At 48.5% G+C, this 10007-nt stretch overlaps 1 long non-coding RNA gene across 1 annotated transcript in view; it reads right to left on the reverse strand.

Annotated features, from left to right (window-relative positions):
* Positions 1 to 8943, reverse strand: part of LOC135109327 (uncharacterized) — a 58913-nt gene extending 49970 nt beyond the window's left edge. Inside the window, exon 1 of the long non-coding RNA XR_010272659.1 lies at positions 7644 to 8943. This is a non-coding gene — a long non-coding RNA (uncharacterized LOC135109327). The remainder of the gene's footprint in view (positions 1 to 7643) is intronic.
* Positions 8944 to 10007: the final 1064 nt, after the last annotated feature.

The following is a 10007-nucleotide window of genomic DNA, read 5'->3' on the forward strand; positions in this document are numbered from 1 at the left end:
TTCTTTTTTTTATCCTTTTTATCGTTGGGTTCTTTTCACTTTTTTCTCCTCCTTTCTTTATTTTTTTCCCTTGTAACATGTGGACGAGAGAGAGAGAGAGAGAGAGAGAGAGAGAGAGAGAGAGAGAGAGAGAGAGAGAGAGAGAGAGAGAGAGAGAGAGAGAGAGAGAGAGAGAGAGATCGCATCAGCCACGTAGAGAACGGTGTTTGCTGGCTGTGATGTAGTAATGTGGTGTGTGTGTGTGTGTGTGTGTGTGTGTGTGTGTGTGTGTGTGTGTGTGTGTGTGTGTGTGTGTGTGTGTGTGTGTGTGTGTGTACGTTGTAGAACTGGGAAATGTTACCACTGAAGGAACGGTGGTGGTGGTGGTACTAGTGATGGTGGTGGTATAGTAGTAGTAGTAGTAGTAGTAGTAGTAGTAGTAGTAGTAGTAGTAGTAGTAGTAGTAGTAGTAGTAGTAAGAAGAAGAAGAAGAAGAAGAAGAAGAAGAAGAAGAAGAAGAAGAAGAAGAAGAAGAAGAAGAAGAAGAAGAAGAAGAAGAAGAAGATGATGATGATGATGATGACGATGATTATGAGAAGGATGAGGAGAGCAGTAGCAACTCTAGTAGTAGTAGTAGTAGTAGTAGTAGTAGTAGTAGTAGTAGTAGTAGTAGTAGTAGTAGTAGTAGTAGCAGTAATAGTAGTAGTAGTAGTAGTAGTAGTAGTAGTAGTAGTAGTAGTAGTAGATATGATAGAATATTCATGCCCCGCCCCGCACATCCCATCCCTGCTCCGCCCCGCCACGCACATCCCACGCGCACACTCCACCATTACCCCGCCCCACACACCCCACCCCTGCCCCGCCCAGCACATACCACACCTGCCCCGCCCCGCTCCGCACACACCACTTCTGCCCCGCTCCGCCCCGCACCCCCATCCCTGTCCCACCCCGCTCCCGCACACACCACCCGTGCCCCGCCCCGCCCCGTTCACCCTCCCTGGCCCCCGAAGGCTCCACGTGCTCACCTCGACCCCATAAGGAAGAGGAGGAGGAGGAGGAGGAGGAGTACGAGGAGGAGAGGAGGATCAAAAACCATAGAGGGCAGGATAGGAAAGAAGGAAAAGGCAAGGCAAGGCAGTGGAGAGAGAGAGAGAGAGAGAGAGAGAGAGAGAGAGAGAGAGAGAGAGAGAGAGAGAGAGAGAGAGAGAGAGAGAGAGAGAGTAGGAAGGGTCTTCTATACTCTACAGTGGGTAAGGACGCATCTCCCTCTCCTTTAGATGTCTTTAGGATCTCTCTCTCTCTCTCTCTCTCTCTCTCTCTCTCTCTCTCTCTCTCTCTCTCTCTCTCTCTCTCTCTCTCTCTTTATTACGTCATCAGAAGGTTAAGACATCAGCGGCTAAGGCGGTCACGTTATTCTTCCTTGGATTAGAGAGAGAGAGAGAGAGAGAGAGAGAGAGAGAGAGAGAGAGAGAGAGAGAGAGAGAGAGAGAGAGAGAGAGAGAGAGAGAGAGAGAGAGAGTGGGGGGGCTGAGCACTATGGAGTGAAAGAAGGGAAAAGAAAAGACTGGAGAGAGAGAGAGAGAGAGAGAGAGAGAGAGAGAGAGAGAGAGAGAGAGAGAGAGAGAGAGAGAGAGAGAGAGAGAGAGAGAGAGAGAGAGAGAGAGAGAGGGACGGAGGGAGGGATTGAGTAAGTCAGGGAGGGAGGGAGAAGACAGGGAGGGAGAGTAATGAAAGGAGGGGGCAGGGCAGGGGGTCGGATGGATAGAGAGGAGAGTAGGAAGAGAGAGACGGGGGGCATGGATGGAGAGCTGGGTGGCGGGGAGGAGTCGGGGTGTGGGAGGGAGGGGGAGTAGTGAGAGGAGGAGGGAGGGAGGGATGGAGGAAGGGAAGGAGGGAGGAAGAATCTTTCATGGAGGGGCCTCCAAAGGGTGCACCGACAGAAGAAGGAAGTGAGAAAAGGAGGGAGAAAGGAGGGCAAGGGACCGCCATGAAGGGGCCACGAGAGGGAGGCACGGAGGAAGGGAGGAAGGGAAGGAAAGACGAGGGAGGGACGAATGGAGGCCGAATGAAAGAAAGAAGGGGAGTAAATAAAAATGTGTATAGGGCAAATCCCAAAAAATCTGTTTCTTACTTTCTTTCAGTCTTTTCTCGTTGATAAAGAAAAGAGAAAGGAGAGTTATTACGAAATTTGTATATATAAAAGAAAAAAAACTGCTCCTTGGTTCTCTTTAATGTTTTCGTAAAGGAAGCAAAGACGAGGAAGAGACAAAATGAGGGAAGGACGCAAGAAAGAAGGAAACATGTTACGAATCGTGTGCTAAAACTGCTTCAGTCTGCATTTTTCTTAGTCTTAATATTCTCGCAAAGGCCTTCCCCATCTGGCGCAGCAGCGGGCAGTGACTGATGCTGAAAGTCACATCGGAAAATAAACAGATTCTCCGACACTGACTTTCAATCTTGTGGACATTTTTCGTTCCACGGACACTTCTGTTTCATATAAACGTCTAAACCCCGACTTTTCTTCCGTTTTTTTCTCCGCTCTTTAACTAAACCTCAAGGTGGCGGGTGACGGTGGCGTCGCCCTACTGCTGGGTCACCCACCAAAGGCAGCATCCTCACATTTTTTGATATTTTGAATGGTCAGGGAGCTTAAGGCCACAAAATCTCAGAAAATGTTCATTGGTCTCTAGATTCATTCGTTTGAAATGAAGAAAAGTCAAACACTAACATGACCTTTCTTTTAGAGCAAGTCCTTTCCTCCTCAAGCTGATGACGAGCACGCTGCCTTCGCTGCATGAAAGTCCGCAAGATGCCGACACACTCTTGGGCACGACCATTCCACTGCGTACTGGCACAGGGCCCTCCACTGCGCCGGCCCACTGCCAGGCGTCCCCCTTGCAATACGAGCAAACGCACGCGTGACACAGCATGAATGACGCAGTGCTGGTTGCATAGAAGTAGTAGTAGTAGTAGTAGTAGTAGTAGTAGTAGTAGTAGTAGTAGTAGTAGTAGTAGTAGTAATGGAAGGATGTGGCAAAGGATGAGGAGGAGAAGGAGGAGGAGGAGGAAGAGTAGGAGAAATGTGAATAGTAGTAGTAGTAGTAGTTATTGTCATAGTAGTAATAGTAGTTATTGTCATAGTAGTAGTAGTAGTAGTAGTAGTAGTAGTAGTAGTAGTAGTAGTAGTAGCAGCAGCAGCAGCAGCAGCAGCAGCAGCAGCAGCAGCAGCAGCAGCAGCAGCAGCAGCAGCAGCAGCAGCAGCAGCAGTAGTAGTAGTAGTAGTAGTAGAAATAGTAGTAGTAGTAATAGTAGTAGTAGTAGTAGTAGTAGTAGTAGTAGTAGTAGTAGTAGTAGTAGTAGTAGTAGTAGTAGTAGTAGTAGTAGTAATAGTAGTAGCATCATCATCATCGTCATCAGTAGTAGTAGTAGTAGCAACATCATCATCGTCATCAGTAGTAGTAGTAGTAGTAGTAGTAGTAGTAGCAGAAGGAGGAGGAAGAGCAGGAGGAGGAAGAGAAAGAGGAAAAAGAGAAGGAGGAATATGAACAACAGTAGTAGTAGTAGTAATAGTAGTAGTAGTAGTAGTAGTAGTAGTAGTAGTAGTAGTAGTAGTAGTAGTAGTAGTAGAAGCATCAGCAGCGGTAGTAGAAGCACCACCACCGACACCACCATCACTAGTATAAGTCGCCATCATGACAATAATAATCGTAATAACAATAATTTCCAAGCCAATGGAAGACACAAAACAGCATCGGCGGTGGTGGAAACCCGCAATCACACACCCACAGAACTGCCGCTCGTTTGTTGCCCCAAGGCTGCAGCACGGGCCAGGGTGTCCGGCAAACACGCGCGGGGGGAGAGAAAATGTATGGGTGATTGAACAGAAACAGGCAAATTATTACAATGCCTGAGTGTGTTCTGGAGAAGACCAATGCAGCCATTCACACTGGCATGGCTTTCCTTCTGTATCGGCGTCATATGGCCTTGCTGTTGGGACCCTAATTTAGTTAATCAATCACTACCGTGTGCCGCACAAGGATGAGTGGAAGGCACAGCACGCGGGAAAGACGTGCGCAAAAAACTTAGCATCTTTCCCTCAATTTAGGACAAGTGTGACTAGTGGTCTTCCTGCAGCTAAGTCGTGGTTCTAATAGCAGGGCAGTGACAAAGGGAGGTCTGTCGAAAAGTATGCATATAGAAATACTTATTTTATCTACACCTTGAAAAGAGACTGTTGTTTTATCTTTATATAGAAGAGAACATGGCGCTCCATATCCACCGAATCATTCTAGAAAACAGTAGAAAATTAACTAGATGCAAGAGATGAATTACTTGTTACATGGCATTATAAAGACGCCATGCCATCAAAATAAATCCTGTGTTCGTCTAAAGAGTAGAGGCGGCAGCAGTGGACGTGACACGGCTACCACGGGAGGGCCAAGCAAAACTGTCCAAGGTCGGTGGGGCGAAGGAAGGACGCCCGATGTAATGGCTAAGCTTAGGGAGTGCCGCGGGGCTGAGCTGTGTGTGTGTGTGTGTGTGTGTGTGTGTGTGTGTGTGTGTGTGTGTGCCCCAGGTCCCAGGCAGGTCAGCGCAGGCCAACACGTGCACACAGTAATCCCTGCCTTCCCAAACAGGTGCAGTGACGTCACGCGCTACACTCCATCACTACAGCCTCCCCCCGAAGACATCTCCGCGCCTGATGGACGCGGCCTCGCCCACCAAGGTCTACACTTCCACCTTAGGCCTACGAGGTGCTGCCGCGCCCAGGGCCACCAACCCACCACCCAAAACAATGAAAAAAAGGTTCCCCTGCGGCAAGGCAAAGCAAGGCCTGGGAGGAGGAAGACAAGGAAGAGGAATAGGAGTATACAGCGGCGGGTGTTGTCAAGTCACGTCACGAGGCCAGGTGTGCCCCGCCGCGGCCGAGGCTCCTCCACCTGTCTGCCTGCTGTAACACACGCCGCCCCAGGCCTCACCCACGCTGGCGCCAAACACGCCCAATTACCGCCCACGCCAGTTCCTGTTCCCGACGCCACTGACCGACGCTTGGGCCGACCACAGACCACCACGTCCCTCGGTGAGTGTGTGTGTGTGTGTGTGTGTGTGTGTGTGTGTGTGTGTGTGTGTGTGTGTGTGTGTGTGTGTGTGTGTGTGTGTGTGTGTGTGTGTGTGTGTGTGTGTGTGTGTTTGTGTGTAGGGGGAGTGGGGAAGGGGGTTGTAAATGTGTACTATATACTCACTATACGGGAAACATGCACAGCACACGAGGCGGCCGTCCTTCTAGTGTATACTTAATGTGTGCATGGAGGCGGGCGACGATACAAATCAAATACCAACCACGCGACAGTGAAAACACACAAGAAACACCAAAGATTCACATGAACTTACAGGAATGAGAGCGAACATCCACGCCAGGACAAAACCCAAAGGGCACACACGCGAAAAGACAAAACAAAAAAAAACATACATACACACAGACAACAGAAAACAAAAATACATATATATACCTGAAAATACACGTATACTTGGAGGAACTGCAAACAAATCGAAGCACACAGGTTAAAGATATGACGATCAAGGGAGCAAAGACAGCAGGGTGAGGAGAACACAGGGTGACATAAGGAAAACAAGATGTAGAGGATGAATGATGACCTAGGGATAGCAGGCAGAAAGGAGGCGGCCCGTTAGCAGATGAGAGCCACCGAGGAATAAGAGGCGACAGGCATACTACGAAATAGAGAAATAGGTTGAAACAGGGAGAAGAGATAAAGAAGGAAATGGCGAGAGACAAGAAACAAGAGACTGGAAGGAACATAAGGAGGAAAGATATAAAGGAAGACAATAAAATGTGTGGATATGGGAAAGAAAGATAAAAGAACGAGGATAGTGAAAGGAATAGATGGAAAAGAGAAAGGAAGGAAAACAGGGAAAAAAACACAGATGGGGAATTAAGGAAGAATAGGGAAAAAACAAGTAAAATAAAAGACAAAAGGGAGAAAATGGAGATTGGTGCTAAAACAAGAGTGAAAGGATAGAGTGAAAAAAAAGAGAAGGAAGAGAAAGAAGACAAGGAAATAGAAGAAAAAAAAAAAAGAACAGGAGAGATTGAAGACTGATAGACAAAGATAGGAAAGAGAATAGAAATGGGGAGGATGGAAAAATGTTAGGATAAAATGAAAGGAAATAAGAAAGAGAGAAGGAATGGGATGCATGATGTAGGAAAAAGAAGCGAGAAGACAGTAAGAGATGTAAAATAGGAGAGGAATATGGGGAAGAAGGGAATGGGAAAAGTAAGGAAAGAGATGGAACTAATAGATATGGGAGAAAGGAAATGGGAAATGAGGGAATGGGAATAAACTGAAGAAAATAATTAATGTACACAAAGAGAGAGAGAGAAAGACAGAGAGAGAGAGAGAGAGAGAGAGAGAGAGAGAGAGAGAGAGAGAGAGAGAGAGAGAGAGAGAGAGAGAGAGAGAGAGAGAGAGAGAGAGAGAGAGAGAGAGAGAGAATGTGAGTGTATGTGTATTAAAGATCAAAATGTATATGTAGGGAGGAACAAAGAGTATACATAATTATGGGTATATCAAAAGTACATATGAAAGAGTCCATACGTATACATCAGGCAGGGTGACGGTGTATACATATAGCTGGCGGTGGAGTATACATGGCATAAATCAATACATAATAAGATAAATACATAAAACAGGGAATAATACACATAACTGAGTGACCTGTAAAGGAGAAAGCGGAGGTGAACAGAGGAGGCAGGGAAGTATACATGGAAGAGCTAGCTGTGTATACATGTGACAGGATAACGGTGCATACATAATACAAATATAGGGATACATAAGGCAGTGTGAGGGTGCAGGAGTAGTAGGGTGATGGGCCGCGTGTGGCAGGGTGGTGTATGGGAGGTTAAGGCGTGTATGGCAGGCAGGGGACAGAAAGGGTGATATGGGCATAGCAACAAACACATACAAAAAATTACACTAATAATAACTTTTTTGGCATTTTCATTAATTTCGGTGCATGCATGAGGCAGCGAAAGGGTTAAGCTTATCACTAGAGCCACAGGTGACCCCACAGGTGCCCACACACGGCACACAGGTGAGGGGCCAGACAGGTGCACTGATGGGGCAGGGGGCAGGGGAGGAGGGAGGGGGAGCACCCTTCTCTCGCCCCTTCGCACCTGTTACACCTGTTCTAGCCATCATCTCACCTGGCCATCTTGTAATAACCACGCCAACCCCAAATTACCTCCCTCACACCGTAATTACGGCCGTCACCCAATTTCCCTGGCACTGGGGAGTGACGTCACGGATCCCAGCCCTTCCCCGCCCAGCCTGGGACACTCACACCACGACCAGGACCTCCACCACCAAGTGTGGCAAGTGATTGGTTGTGGAACCCAGAGGGAGAGGGTTTAAATGCCCAGGAAGTGAAGTTTAAATACCCGCTATCGTGTCATGCAGTGAATGAATGAGGAACCACCTCCCTCCGCCCCGACTTTGCACTTTTCGATCGCCTCTCTTGCCCAGGGCAGAGCACCCATGGGGTTCAAAGCAGTTCCCGCGGGTTCTATATGTCTTCACGAACCCGTCACACACCTGCACACGTCCACCAGGCCCCAAACACACCACCAAAACCCAAAAATTTCTTACCTGTGCACTGCCAGAGCCTGCGCCTCCTTTCCGCCATTTTGGAATGTGAATACGTCAGAGGACCTTGAGGAGGCTGCCGCTGCTCGGGGAAATTGTCTCGCCCACAACCATCGTTCAGCCGCCCCTCCCTTCTCCAGCCTGCCGCCGCCCTGCTGCCTTCCGCACATCACTCCAGACCCTCGCCGTCCGTGCTTCACACTTTCCATCACTCCACAGTACGATAAAAGTGAACCCCAAGCTTGCGGGGCGGGGCTGGCGGGTGCGAGGCTGGTCCGAGGTGTGGTCCGCTGCGGGGCGACACGGGGCGAAGGCGAGGGGAAGATCGGGTGGCCGGGCAGCATCCAGTCTAGAGGGGGATGAGGTGATGTGGCCCAGAGACAGCCCAGCCTCGCCTCTCTCCTACCCCCCGAAACCCACATGAATTTGGACTGGGGGGGCCCTCTGATGCACGAATAATGCACTTAATACCCCTGGGCGCCTTCCCTGGGCCAAGCGCCCCACCCTGGTCACAAAAACACACACCCGCGCCACGCCGACGAGCCTATGAAGTCGAATTTTCACACCCCGGCAATTTCCAAATTCCAAACGAGTGCGATTTTGGGGATGAAGGTAATTTCTCTGCGTATTTAGCATCCAGAGAGCTCAAGTTTTGGGTGAAATGGCAGCGGGAATCCTGCGGCAGTGCCATGGTGGTCGCGACGCAGAACACAACTCTGAAACGCCCTCCTCTGCTCCCCATTTCAAATTACCATCATCCTCACACGGGCGTCCACCAAGCACCACCACAAGCAGCACAGTGTCTCCACCTCGGGCCACGAGCACACCGCCACCCCATAGGCCTACTCTGGCACGCCGAGGTTCTTGTAGGCCTAATACACACAGCCTTACCCCATCTCACACAACACACACACACAAACACACACATACACACACACACACACACACACACACACACACACACTCACTGACAACACACATACATATAACACACCACAAACACATGCACACACACACTACATACACATGCACACACACACCTTACACACATGCACATATCTCCACTGACAACACACACACCACACACACACACACACATAAATATCTAGACACAAACACAATTCTTTGCTGCTATTCTCGCCTCACCCCCTGAACCTCTACCTTCAAAGCCTGCACTTGTGTTATGCCTGTCAGCCTCACGCACAAGAAGCAGTCTATAATAAACATTTCCCTCACCTTCAAGTTGATCACCAGCATCGCAGTATCTTATTTCCCTTCCCCGCCCCGCCCCGCACCGTGCCCCGCCCCATCAACCTCCCCCCCCAGTGAACCTAAAGCCCCCAGGTGATCATTTAGTACACAGAAAGTAACTACAGGGATTTGAGCACGTTTTAAAATGGGTACTTACTCTTTCAGATGATTCCTGTGGCTGGGAGGAGAAAATACGCAAGGGTTTGTGGTCTTCCTCGCCGTCCCAGGAAGCCTCGCCGCCTCCCATACACCTCTCCACACTTACACTGTTGCTGGATAATTTGACTTTTTTCACTTCCACACTTCCGTTTCAGTCCGTGCATTGAGTTGTCACTGCATCTGATCAAGTTTCTTTCAGATGTGTGGAGTTTAGCTGGTTTGTTCCGTGGGCTGTTCACATTTTTTACCACTGTACTTGTGTGTTCCAATGCTTCACTGAGGATCATGTGCGTCACTTTATATATTTATTGGGTTTCTTTCACTCGACTGCAATTACTACTCACTGCTTTACGTTTACCAATCAATCAATCGATCAATCAATCAGGGTTACCTTTATATATATTTGTCTTCTTACATGCAAACTTCCGCCGCTTGGTCTGTGCTGAGTGAGTATGTCTCGTGCACTCCTGCCGTACATTGCCTTCCCTCTGCTCGGAAACATTACACGCTGACATGTTATTGCCGCGGCGCCACGTGCTGCCTGCGCCCCGCCACGTGCGAGTCACAGCACCATGATATGTGAGGTGTTCCGTCGCCGTCTTGTCTGATTTATATGTCTACACTTCATCACTATGCTGGAAATTTTGTTCAGCGCTGGCATACGGAACAGGACAAACACACACACACACACACACACACACACACACACACACACACACACACACACACACACATACGAGATAGCACATTCATTAAAATTTTGCTATTGTACTCAACCATCAATAATCAGTCAATATTTACTTTCACAAAATTTATCAACCATCTCTTAACATCAGTACTGCGGGAAAGCAAACCACGAGTGTTCAACTATGTACTAAATCATCACTAATCAATCAGTACTAACCTCCTTAACAATTCCTAACTTATTCTAACCAGTACTCGCAGGAAAGCTGTAGA

The sequence above is a fragment of the Scylla paramamosain genome, chromosome 2, assembly GCF_035594125.1.
Source record: "Scylla paramamosain isolate STU-SP2022 chromosome 2, ASM3559412v1, whole genome shotgun sequence".
NCBI classification, from domain to species: Eukaryota; Metazoa; Arthropoda; class Malacostraca; order Decapoda; family Portunidae; genus Scylla; species Scylla paramamosain.